The sequence below is a fragment of the Oncorhynchus tshawytscha genome, linkage group LG25 (assembly GCF_018296145.1).
Source record: "Oncorhynchus tshawytscha isolate Ot180627B linkage group LG25, Otsh_v2.0, whole genome shotgun sequence".
Taxonomy (NCBI): Eukaryota; Metazoa; Chordata; class Actinopteri; order Salmoniformes; family Salmonidae; genus Oncorhynchus; species Oncorhynchus tshawytscha.
Genome location: NC_056453.1, coordinates 3,730,101 through 3,742,283, shown reverse-complemented (window position 1 = coordinate 3,742,283; position 12,183 = coordinate 3,730,101).

Genomic DNA, 12,183 nt, shown 5'->3' with positions numbered 1-12,183 from the left:
GTGTGAAGTTTATAAAATTTTGCTAATTTTGACTTTTTACTTCCTATGAAATCATATTCCAAATGGAGAAAACAAACACAAAAATAACAAATGAGAAAACACAACAAAAACTAAACAGTTCTGTAAGGTGCAACAAAAACACGAAACAGAAAATAACTACCCACAACCCATAGTGGGAAAACAGGCTGCCTAAGTATGGTTCTCAATCAGAGACAACGATAGACTGATGGTTCTGATTGGGAACCATACCAGGCCAAATACATAGAACTACAAAACATAGAACAAACCATAGAATGCCCACCCCAACTCACGCCCTGACCAAACTAAAATAGAGACATAAAAAAGGAACTAAGGTCAGGACGTGACACCTTCCTCTGACACCACCTGGTATAGAGGTCCTGGATGGCAGGAAGCTTGGCCCAAGTGATGTACTGGGCCGTCTGTGGATAAACACTACCCTCTGTACAGCCTCTGCAGTCAGATGCCAATCAGTTGCCATACCAAGCAGTGATGCAACCAGTGATGGCTCTCGATGATGCAGCTGTAGAAGTTTTTGACAATTTGAGGACCCATGCCAAATATTTTCAGTCTCCTGAGGGAGAATAGGCATTGGCCTGCCCTCTTCACGACTGTCTTGGTGTGTTTGGACCATGATAGTTTGTTAGTGATGTGGACACCAAGGAACTTGAAGCTCTCAACCCACTCCACTATAGCCCCATTGATGTGAATGGGGGCTTTCTCAGCCCTCCTTTCCCTGTAGTCCACAAAATGGATTTATTGTGCTGGTGTATATTAAATGGATTTACTCCATTTTCCTTTAATGTAGATGTTCCACAGGCAGTACATCGGTGGTTTGTATGCGTGGAGAACTAATTAACTGTCAATTACCGTGAGATCTGCAATTATTTGCCTGACAGTTACAGTTTGACAAAATGTAATGACACCCACAGCCTTACGTACAGTACATTTACCATTGTGAAACAGGGGTAATACTCACACTCATAAATATACACTGTGTGTGTGTCATCTCGCTATTCAACAGACACCATCAAGCCTCAATCATCCTCACAATCACTCCTTCGCATCCCCCTTTTCCCATAACAGCCGATTACAGAAAATCCCATGGAGCATAAAAGGCAGATTCGCCTCTGTTCCTTCTCTCCCCTCTATTCTCGCTCGCTTCCCTCTGTGCTTTTTTTGACATCATTCCCCCTTCTCTCCCTTTTGAAGTGTGGTCGGGTGACTCAGTTTGCAGAGGCAGATAAATAATGGATAAATGATGGATCGGGAGTCAAATTAGAGGTGGAGAGCACCAGGCCAGGGGCCCATTAGAGCAAACTAAAGGGTAAAAAGAACATGTAGTGTATTGTGTTGTCTTGAATGATGCAAGCAACAACTTTGCTAAATAAAAGTATAATTATTACCATACAGAGAATTAGAAAAATAAATAGGCTACCCTCTGCCTATTGGCTCCTTTGCAAATCCAGGCCTGTCTCCAAAATCGAACACCAGGGTCAGACTAAACACCAGAGTAATACTGCTACAATTTACCATCAACAAATGCCCAAAATGTCACAATCAAATGCCAACATTCTCCAGCATATTATACATTGTAACAAATACAACAAGGACCTTAGAAAACAACAGCTGCCCCCTTTTAGAGCAGAGGGAGAACAAAGTGAACCCACCCAAAAAGCTAGGGGCCTCCACAGTTTCCCTGTATGCTTGTCTGTCTGCCCTGGCTTAAGGACTCCTTGGCTGGAGGAGTGAGAGAATGGGAGGTGAAGGAGGGATGGAGAGGGGGAGTATGGTTTGAAGGAGTGATTGAGAGGAGGAGAGTATGTGTGTGCTCCCTGTCTGCCTCCCTCCTGGCTTACTGGCTAGTTGGCTTAACTGAGTAAAGGAGGGAGCGAAGGGGTAACAGTGGAGGGATGGAGAAGAGGGTGTGTGTGTGTGTGTGTGTGTGTGTGTGTGTGTGTGTGTGTGTGTGTGTGTGTGTGTGTGTGTGTGTGTGTGTGTGTGAGAGAGGGAGGGCTTGCGGAGGCCCTCTGGTATGCTGTTTACGGGCTGAGCGTGGCTCCCACACTGCAGCAGGCAGGCAGGCAGACAGGACACCCCACATTTCCCAAGCCCACAATTGAGACCGGCGTCAAGATTCCAATCAGGGTTGAGTCTGCAGACTGCAGGGATTATTTGTGCTGGAAGAGGGAGAGGAGAGGGAGGCTGGAGGAAAATGAGGAGAAGAGTGTGTGTGTGTTTGGTTTGACTGTCCTTGTGGGGACCAGAATCCTCACAAGGAGAGTAAAACAAGGACAATTCTGACAAGTGGGGACATTTCACCGGTCCCCACAAGGAAAAATACAATTTTAGGCTTAGGGGTTAGGTTTAGGGTAACAATTACGGTTAGGGGTTTGGGGTTAAGGTTAGGGTTAGGTTAAGGATTAGATGTTAGGGAAAATAGGATTTGGAATGGGAATCAATTGTTTGGTCCCCACAAGGATAGTAAAACAAATTGTGTGTGTGTGTGTTTGTGTAAGGGGTGAGAAGGGGGGGGGGATCTTGGAATTGCATTCACACCAAAGCAAAGATATTAACATCTCATATACTGTTAGTCTATAGGGAAATGAACAGCTTTCTCGGTTGTTTAACAGGCGTGCGTGTATTTGAGCAGAGTCTGATTCTTTGGACAACGTGCACCTTTCGGTAAACCCAACCCTAGCCCTAACAAAAAGCACATGGTTAACAGCTGTTTTTACCATTTCAAAATAGCCTAGAATCCCATAGTTATTACTTCTAAACAAATACGTTTTGGGGCGATTCTAATGATGCTGCAATGTTGTTTGGTTAATTGGTTGAACAGTCGCTGAAATCAATGCAAAATAGGCTACTTACTTGATACTATAGATCAAATCAAATTGTATTTGTCACATGCGCCGAACACAGCAGGTGTAACCATTACCGTGAAATACTTAAGGAAATATAGTTAAGAAAATATTTATATTCCCCAAAAAATGAAACCCTCTAAAGATATGACGGAAATATGGCTCTGTACAACGTGATGGTCGGGAGTAGGTAACAGTACTAAGAGCGTAACATTTCCACACCCTAATTGTAGTCTGACCAATACCCAAATGGAGCTTCAGTGAAAATAAAAATCTCATTGATTTATCAAGACCAGACCCCATGCTTGTCTCAGAGCAATGCAAAACTGTGCTGAAATAGTTGAACACATCGGGTAGGCTATTGCTTCAAATCCTATTGCTTCTATCTTCAATACTAAAGCTTTTTAAATAAGTAAGACCTACACCATTATTAACAGCACATTACTCAACACTAGTGAGACTCAAGTCACGTACAGTAGGCCTACGGTATATCGAAAAATATTTTTTCAATGACGTGACCCTTTTTTTTGGTGAATTTTACCCCTTTTTCGTGGTATCCAGTTGTTAGTAGCTACTATCTTGTCTCATCGCTACAACTCCCATACGGGCTCGGGAGAGACGAAGGTTGAAATTCATGCGTCCTCCGATACCACAACCCAACCAAGCTGCACTGCTTATTAACACAGTGTGCATCCAACCCAGCCGCACCAATGTGTTGGAGGAAACACTGTGCTCCTTGCAACCTTGGTTAGAGAAATTAAAGCCCCCCGTCACCTCTTGGGTCTTCCGGTTGTGGCCGGCACGGGTACAACCGGCATCTGTAGTAACATAGTTTGCAATGCAGTGTCTTAGACCACTGTGCCAATAGGGTACTGTACTGTTCTCTAGTTGGGAGTAGGCAAAATAACATAACATTTCCACACCCTAACTATAGTCTACGTTTCTTTTAGAATAAAAACCTTGGTGTACAAACAGTTTTAGTAAGTAATACTGATGAGTAGTAACAAAAAAACAAGTGTATTTTTCTGTGTGTGTGCATGGGAGGAATAGTAATTCTTATGCTATTGTTCTAAATTCAATCACCGTCTTCATCCTCAACATTCAGTACAATGAAATTCAATTTTGAAGTCGTGCACAATTATCAGTTTCTATTTGGTTTATGTTGCCCATTAATTGTCAGTTAGAGACACAGTAGTGCCTTGGGACCCAAAAGCATAATCAGTGCTCTAACTCCCCCTTGCGCTGGTCTGGAGCAATGAAGTAGTGACGCAGGGTACTGTATGAAATCACAGTATAATCACAAAACTTTTAGTTGAGCAACCACTGTAGGGGTAAAGTGACTATGCATAGATATTAAACAGTGAGTAGCAGCAGCGTGAAAAAAAGGGGGGAGGGGGACCATGCAAATAGTCCAGGTAGCCATTTAATTAGCTGTTCAGGAGTCTTATGGCTTGGGGGTAAAAGCTGTTAAGAAGTCTTTTGGACTTAGACTTGGCCCTCCAGTACTGCTTGCCATGCGATAGCAGAGAGAACACTGACTAGGGTGGCTGGAGTCCTTGGCTATTTTTAGGGCCTTCCTCTGACACTGCCTGGTATAGAGGTCCTGGATGGCAGGAAGCTTGGCCCCAGTGATGTACTGGGCCATACGAATTACCCTTTGTAGTGCCTTGTGGTCGTAGGTGGTGATGCATCTGTGTTCGGATGCTCTCGGTGGTGCAGCTGTAGAACTTTTGGAGGATCTGAGGACCCATGCCAAATATTTTCAGTCTCCTGAGAGGAAATAGGTTTGTTGATGATGTGGACACCAAGGAACGCGAAACTGTCCGCCTGCTCCACCGATGACAATGGGGGCGTGCTCGGCCCTCCTTTTCCTGTAGTCCACGATCATCTCCTTTGTCTCGATCACGTTTGGGGAGGGGTTGTTGTCCTGGTAACACATTTCCAGGTCTCTGACCTACTCCCGATCGGCTGTCTCATCGTTGTCAGTGATCAGGCCTTCCACCGTTGTATCATCGGCAAACTTAATGATGTGTTGGAGTCGTGCTTGACCATGCAGTCATGGGTGAACAGGGAGTACAGGAGGGGACTAAGCACGCACCCCTGAATGGCCCCTGTGTTGAGGATCAGTGTGGCAGATGTGTTGTTGTCTACCCTTACCCCCTGGGGGCGCCCCGTCAGGAAGTCCAGGATCCAGTTGCAGAGGGAGGTGTTTAGTCACAGGGTTATTAGCTTAGTGATGAGCTTTGAGGGCACTATGGTGTTGAACGCTGAGCTTTAGTCACTGAACAGCATTCTCACGGACTGTAGGTGTTATTTTTGTCCAGGTGGGAAAGGGAAGTCTTGAGTGCAATAGAGATTGCATCTTGTTTGAATATGTTGGGGCGGTATGCAAATTGCAGTTGGTCTAGGGTTTCTGGGATGATGTTGTTGATGTGAGCCATAATCAGCCTTTCAATGCACATCTCAATGCCACCGGATACATCCCAGAACATTTTCCAGTCTGTGCTAGCAAACAGTCTTGTAGTTTAGCAGTCATCTGACTACTTCTGTATTGAGCGAGTCACTGGTGCTTTCTGCTTTGGCTTTTGCTTGTAAGCAGGAAACAGGAGGATAGAATTATAGTCAGATTTGTCAAATGGAGGGTGAGGGAGAGCTTTGTACGCGTCTCCGTGTGTGGAGTCAAGGTGGTCTAGAGTTTGTGTTGCACGTGGACATGTTGGTAGGACTTAGGTAAAACATACAGTGCCTTGCGAAAGTATTCGGCCCCCTTGAACTTTGCAAGCTTTTGCCACATTTCAGGCTTCAAACATAAAGATATAAAACTGTATTTTTTTGTGAAGAATCAACAACAGGTGGGACACAATCATGAAGTGGAACGACATTTATTGGATATTTCAAACTTTTTTAACAAATCAAAAACTGAAAAATTGGGCATGCAAAATTATTCAGCCCCCTTAAGTTAATACTTTGTAGCGCCACCTGTTGCTGCGATTACAGCTGTAAGTCGCTTGGGGTATGTCTATCAGTTTTGCACATCGAGAGACTGAAATTCTTTCCCATTTCTCCTTGCAAAACAGCTCGAGCTCAGTGAGGTTGGATGGAGAGCATTTGTGAACAGCAGTTTTCAATCTTTCCACAGATTCTCGATTGGATTCAGGTCTGGACTTTGACTTGGCCATTCTAACACCTGGATATGTTTATTTTTGAACCATTCCATTGTAGATTTTGCTTTATGTTTTGGATCATTGTCTTGTTGGTAGACAAATCTCCGTCCCAGTCTCAGGTCTTTTGCAGACTCCATCAGGTTTTCTTCCAGAATGGTCCTGTATTTGGCGCCATCCATCTTCCCATCAATTTTAACCATCTTCCCTGTCCCTGCTGAAGAAAAGCAGGCCCAAACCATGATGCTGCCACCACCATGTTTGACAGTGGGGATGGTATGTTCAGGGTGATGAGCTGTGTTGCTTTTACGCCAAACATAACGTTTTGCATTGTTGCCAAAAAGTTCAATTTTGGTTTCATCTGACCAGAGCACCTTCTTCCACATGTTTGGTGTGTCTCCCAGGTGGCTTGTGGCAAACTTTAAACAACACTTTTTATGGATATCTTTAAGAAATGGCTTTCTTCTTGCCACTCTTCCATAAAGGCCAGATTTGTGCAATATACGACTGATTGTTGTCCTATGGACAGAGTCTCCCACCTCAGCTGTAGATCTCTGCAGTTCATCCAGAGTGATCATGGGCCTCTTGGCTGTATCTCTGATCAGTCTTCTCCTTGTATGAGCTGAAAGTTTAGAGGGACGGCCAGGTCTTGGTAGATTTGCAGTGGTCTGATACTCCTTCCATTTCAATATTATCGCTTGCACAGTGCTCCTTGGGATGTTTAAAGCTTGGGAAATCTTTTTGTATCCAAATCCGGCTTTACACTTCTTCACAACAGTATCTCGGACCTGCCTGGTGTGTTCCTTGTTCTTCATGATGCTCTCTGCGCTTTTAACTGACCTCTAAGACTATCACAGTGCAGGTGCATTTATACGGAGACTTGGTTACACACAGGTGGATTGTATTTATCATCATTAGTCTTTTAGGTCAACATTGGATCATTCAGAGATCCTCACTGAACTTCTGGAGAGAGTTTGCTGCACTGAAAGTAAAAGGGGCTGAATAATTTTGCACGCCCAATTTTTCAGTTTTTGATTTGTTAATTAAAAAAGTTTGAAATATCCAATAAATGTCGTTCCATTTCATGATTGTGTCCCACTTGTTGTTGATTCTTCACAAAAAAATACAGTTTTATATCTTTATGTTTGAAGCCTGAAATGTGGCAAAAGGTCGCAAAGTTCAAGGGGGCCGAATACTTTCGCAAGGCACTGTATTTACGTTTGCCTGTATTAAAGTCCACTGCCACAAGGAGCGTTGCCTCTGGATCAGCATTTTCTTTTTTGCTTATGGCTTTATACAGCTCGTTGAGTGCGATCTTAGTGCCAGCATCGGTTTGTGGTGATAAATAGACAGCTACCAAAAATAAAGATGAAATATATCTTTGTAAATCGTGTGGTGTACAGCTTATCATGAGATACTCTACCTCAGGCATGCAAAACCTTGAGACTTCCTTAATATTTGATTTTTCGTACCAGCGCAAATTGACATATGGACACAGACTACCAATCATTGTCTTACCGGAGGCACCTGTTCTGTCCTGTCGATGCACAGAAAAACCAGTCAACTGTATATTATCCATGTCGTCGTTCAGCCATGACTCAGTGTAACATAAGATACTACAGTTTTAATGTCCCGTTGGTACGATAGTCTTGAACGGAGCTCATCCAGTTTATTCTCCAATGATTGCACGTTGGCCAATAGGATGGATGGTAGAGGCGGGTTACAAGGCACCCGGACCTGCGTCCTCTGTACCGGCGTATGTTCTTCATGCGAAAACTGGGATTTGGGCCTGGTCGGGTATCTGGGGTAAATCCTTCGCGTCTGACTTGTTAAAGAAAAAGTATTTGTCCAGTTCGAGGTGAGTAATCGCTGTTCTGATATCCAGAAGTTATTTTCGGTCATAAGAGACAGTGGCAGAAACATTATCTACAAAATAAATGACAAACAACTTAGAAAAACACACAAAATAGCACAATTGTTTAGGAGCCTGTAAAACGGAAGCCATCTCTGCCGACGTCATTCTTTTGGCATTTATACTTTATACTTTCATCCCTTTTGTTTTCACAGATTTATAGCAACACTGGTGCTTATTTTTTTAACCATTTAAATTGATAGATTTACAGCTAATTATTTTGTGAAACAACTTAGTGCCAAAAGAGAAAGAGGACCAAAATACACTTTTCTGGTTCCATTTCAAACAAGCAAGTTTGGTAGCAAACTACAGATTCATTGTTTACACAACACTGTCCCCAATGCAGCACAAGGACTAATCCGTTCAGTTTCAACATTTCAGTGGAGCAAATCTGCATTAAAAGCTCCATAGGCTGGCCTACGTACTACAAGAAGCCATCCATTTTGTGACAAAAATTACTTTAAAGTTCTGGGTTCCGTTCCTTTTTTTTCCGACACGTAAAGTCTGCTGAGCCTTTAAGGGAGGTAAACGGCAAGCAAAGATGCATGCAGCCAAACTCATATAATGTGTGTCAGTGTGTATTTTTGTGTGTGTGTTCATGTGCGAGTATTCAGAGAGTCATCAGTGTTTGATTCCAGACATAACTGAAAGGCTGAATTCACGCATGTGACCTAATCTGTTAGGTGTGTGAGGAAGGCAGGCTGGTCACTAGAAATAGACTGCGATTTTAGACATTTGAAGGTCTAAAAGGTCCAGAAGACTTCGATATATGCCTTACTCAGTGCAAAACAAACAAAACGAAATCAGCACTTTGCGCGAAGTCATGAGGCTTGAAGTAAGAGCGCTCTGCTTAGAGAACTGCGCTAAAGAACTTCACAATGATCTAGCAAGCAATGAGAATACTATGAATACGGATTATACCTAGCAAGTCGTTTTTTATTATTTTGTTTTAAGCCTTCCCCAAACCATATCCCTAACCTTAATCACCACATAATGCCTAAATTGTTAACCTTTGAGTTGTTTCTGTTTTAACCCTGTGACCACAGAAGTAACCCTGTGACCACGCGGAATTAATCATTCATAATACATCGAATTTCGAAGGGAAACTATGAGATCTTGTTGGAGAAACGGCCGGTCGAGTGCATAGAAGTGCTTATAGCGGTCGCCTCCCTAATCCTCTCAAGAGCGATCATTTTTCAGCAGACATATACACACACACACACACACAAACACACACACACGCTTGCAATGCTGGGGATGTGGGTTTGATTCCCACGGGGAACCAGTATGGGAAAAAAATCTACAATGTATGCACTTACTACAAGTAAGTCGCTCTGCCAAATGACTCAAATGTAAACACTTTTTTAACCTATGAGACTCTTTCAGAGAATAGGGTGTTTCCTTAGTCCTTAGATTTCTCTTCATCGCCCACCTCTTTCTTATTGCTGGGCTCTTGGCCCTTGTGTGTGTGTGTGTGTGTGTGTGTGTGTGTGTGTGTGTGTGTTTGCGTCTATTATTCAGAGGGACAGAATGGAAAAGGCCATTCTTCATAGAACCCCCCTGTAAAAACACACAAAACTAAGTGCGCACACACAATTATGGCCGGGGTGCCTTCTCATAATAATCTGTGTCTCTGCTTGCGAAGCGCTTTGGCGTCCTCGCTCGTGCTTGGGAAGTTGTGGACCATCAGAGCTGCACTGCAGCCAAACCCACATCAAAGACTGCCGATGCAAGGCAGTACACAAGCCCCACTCACACTCACACACATACACACACGACAATGACACACTACACAGACATTACAGCCCGCCTGCCTTTCACACACAAACACACACACAGAAACCCTGGGAACCAGCAATCTCCCTGGCCTGCATGTTCCTTCCACAGGCCCTATTCTAAATAATCCAAAATATATATATATTTGCACCGAATTTTTAAAACCCAATGTTATTTTAGAACAATATTTCGGCAGACAGGGGAACCCTCAGACCCCAAGTCTAACTCTAACTCTCGCTCTCCGATTACTCTCCCATTTCCCAGAAAAGCCTTGGAGGCGCATTCCAATTGACAAAAGGGAGCCTGGGAATGAATCAGTAGACCACCTAAACACTGTGGCTGGCTCTGGGGCTGGGACCTGGGCTTGGGGCTAGGCTCTGGTGCTGGGGCTGGGTCCTGGGCTCTAGGGCTGGACTCTGCGGGCTGGACTCTGCGGGCTGGACTCTGCGGGCTGGACTCTGCGGGCTGGACTCTGCGGGCTGGACTCTGCGGGCTGGACTCTGGGCTCGGCTCTGGGTCTGGGCTCTGGGGCTGAGCTCTGGGGCTGGGCTCTAGGACTGGAACCTGGGCTCTGGGGCTTGACTCTGGGGCTGAGCTCTGGGGCTGGGCTCTAGGGCTGGGCTCTAGGGCTGAGCTCTGGGGCTGGGCTCTGGGACCTGGGGCTGGGACCTGGACTCTGGGGGCTGGGCTCTGGGGCTGAAGCTGATTGACCTGTCCACTCAGTCCTCTCCCCTGCCTCTAATGTTTAATCATGGGCAGACTGAGACAGACGTAAGACGAGAATGAGATGTCATGAGACATAATGAGGTGACAAATACAGTACATTTTCGAGCCCAGCGAAAGAGTGACTGAAGAGTGAGATGAGATGTTATGGTCATGGGATGACCTTCAAATAAAAGTGCACAATAGTGAGACTTTCTCAGTTCCTCCATCCACCTTTCTTCCGACCCCTCGCCCTCACCTTCTGGCTAAACCCTTCCCTTTCCACTCCCCCACAACCCGCCTCCCCCCATCTGAGAACAATTACACAGGTCTTCTCCTCTGAATAAATTAGGCTAATCAAGGGTCTTTCTCCCTGACATCCGTTCCTTAAATCCAGGGCACCATCCGTCCGTGAGCTCCTCCAACCACATCTCTTCCTTCCTGCACTGTCTGCAACCTCATTCATGTAACACACACACACACATTGCACTAAGCCCCTTTAGATCCACCTCTGGGACTGATGGGAGACGAAAAGACAAGATGGACAATTTGGATGGCCATAGAAGACTGGGTGTCTGCACATATTCCTAATGTTTCAGGTTAATAATGATTTCCATATGAGTGAGTGAGTGAGTGAGTAGCCTGTGTGTGTTTCAGAAATGTCTATCTCTCGGTCTCTTTCTTTACAGCCTACTTTAGGAGGCTGCACCTCTATTCTGTGACTCATATCATACAGTAGGAGGCCTATGGATAATTTAGCTAGGTGACAGAATATCACACTCCCAACCTTAACTGATAATTTCAAGTAATAACAGGGCCTGATATAATAGTTTGGAATTGATTTAGAAATGCAAAGAACATTCAAACTCAAACCACACAATTTTTGGGCTCCCGAGTGGGGCAGCGGTCTAAGGCACTGCATCTCACTGCTTGAGGCATCACTACAGGCACCCTGGTTCGATTCCAGGCTGTATCACAAATCACTGACCGTGATTTGGAGTCGCACAGGGCGGCGCACAATTGGCCCAGGGTTGTCCGGGTTTGGCCGGTGTAGGCCGTCATTAAAAAAATAATTTGATCTCAACAGACTTGCCTAGTTAAAAGAAGGTAAAATAAAAAAAGCTGAGGAATCTGAACAACTGTTCAGTAGACACCTAGGTGGTGAAAAGAGATGGTATTTCCTCCAGTGTTTGTTGGTTAGAGTCAGAGTCAGAGTGGAGGAATGTAGCAGTCACAACACACACCTTCATGTTCAGCAAGTGAGAAAGCTTGTTGCTATGAAACCACCCGAGTGCTGTCACACTCAATTCAAATGCATGAGCATGGTACTTGGTTATGATGCCATCAGTCTTTAGACTGGGAACTAAGGAGAATACATACGCATGAATGCACACGCACTAACGCACACACAGCCCTAACATATATTTTTGAAAAAAAGAGGTGAGAGAAAACCAACCCTTACAAGAAAGCCAGTGGTGAGTTATATTGAAGTGAACATTTGTAATAACATACTATTGTGCCATAGATTTTCAATGCTGAGTAACAACTTGAGTTCAACATCAATGAACTTCGCAGGGTGGTGAAAGTGCACGGTGAGGTGCACGGTGAGGAGCTTGATGCTCCTTTCCAATAAAAATCGATGTTCTTCTTCTGGTGACATGATGATCGATGCTTCGCTGCAGTTTGACAAATAAAATTATTCTCTGTAGCCTAATGAACTGCATCCAATGTTGTAGTCGGAGGATCACAC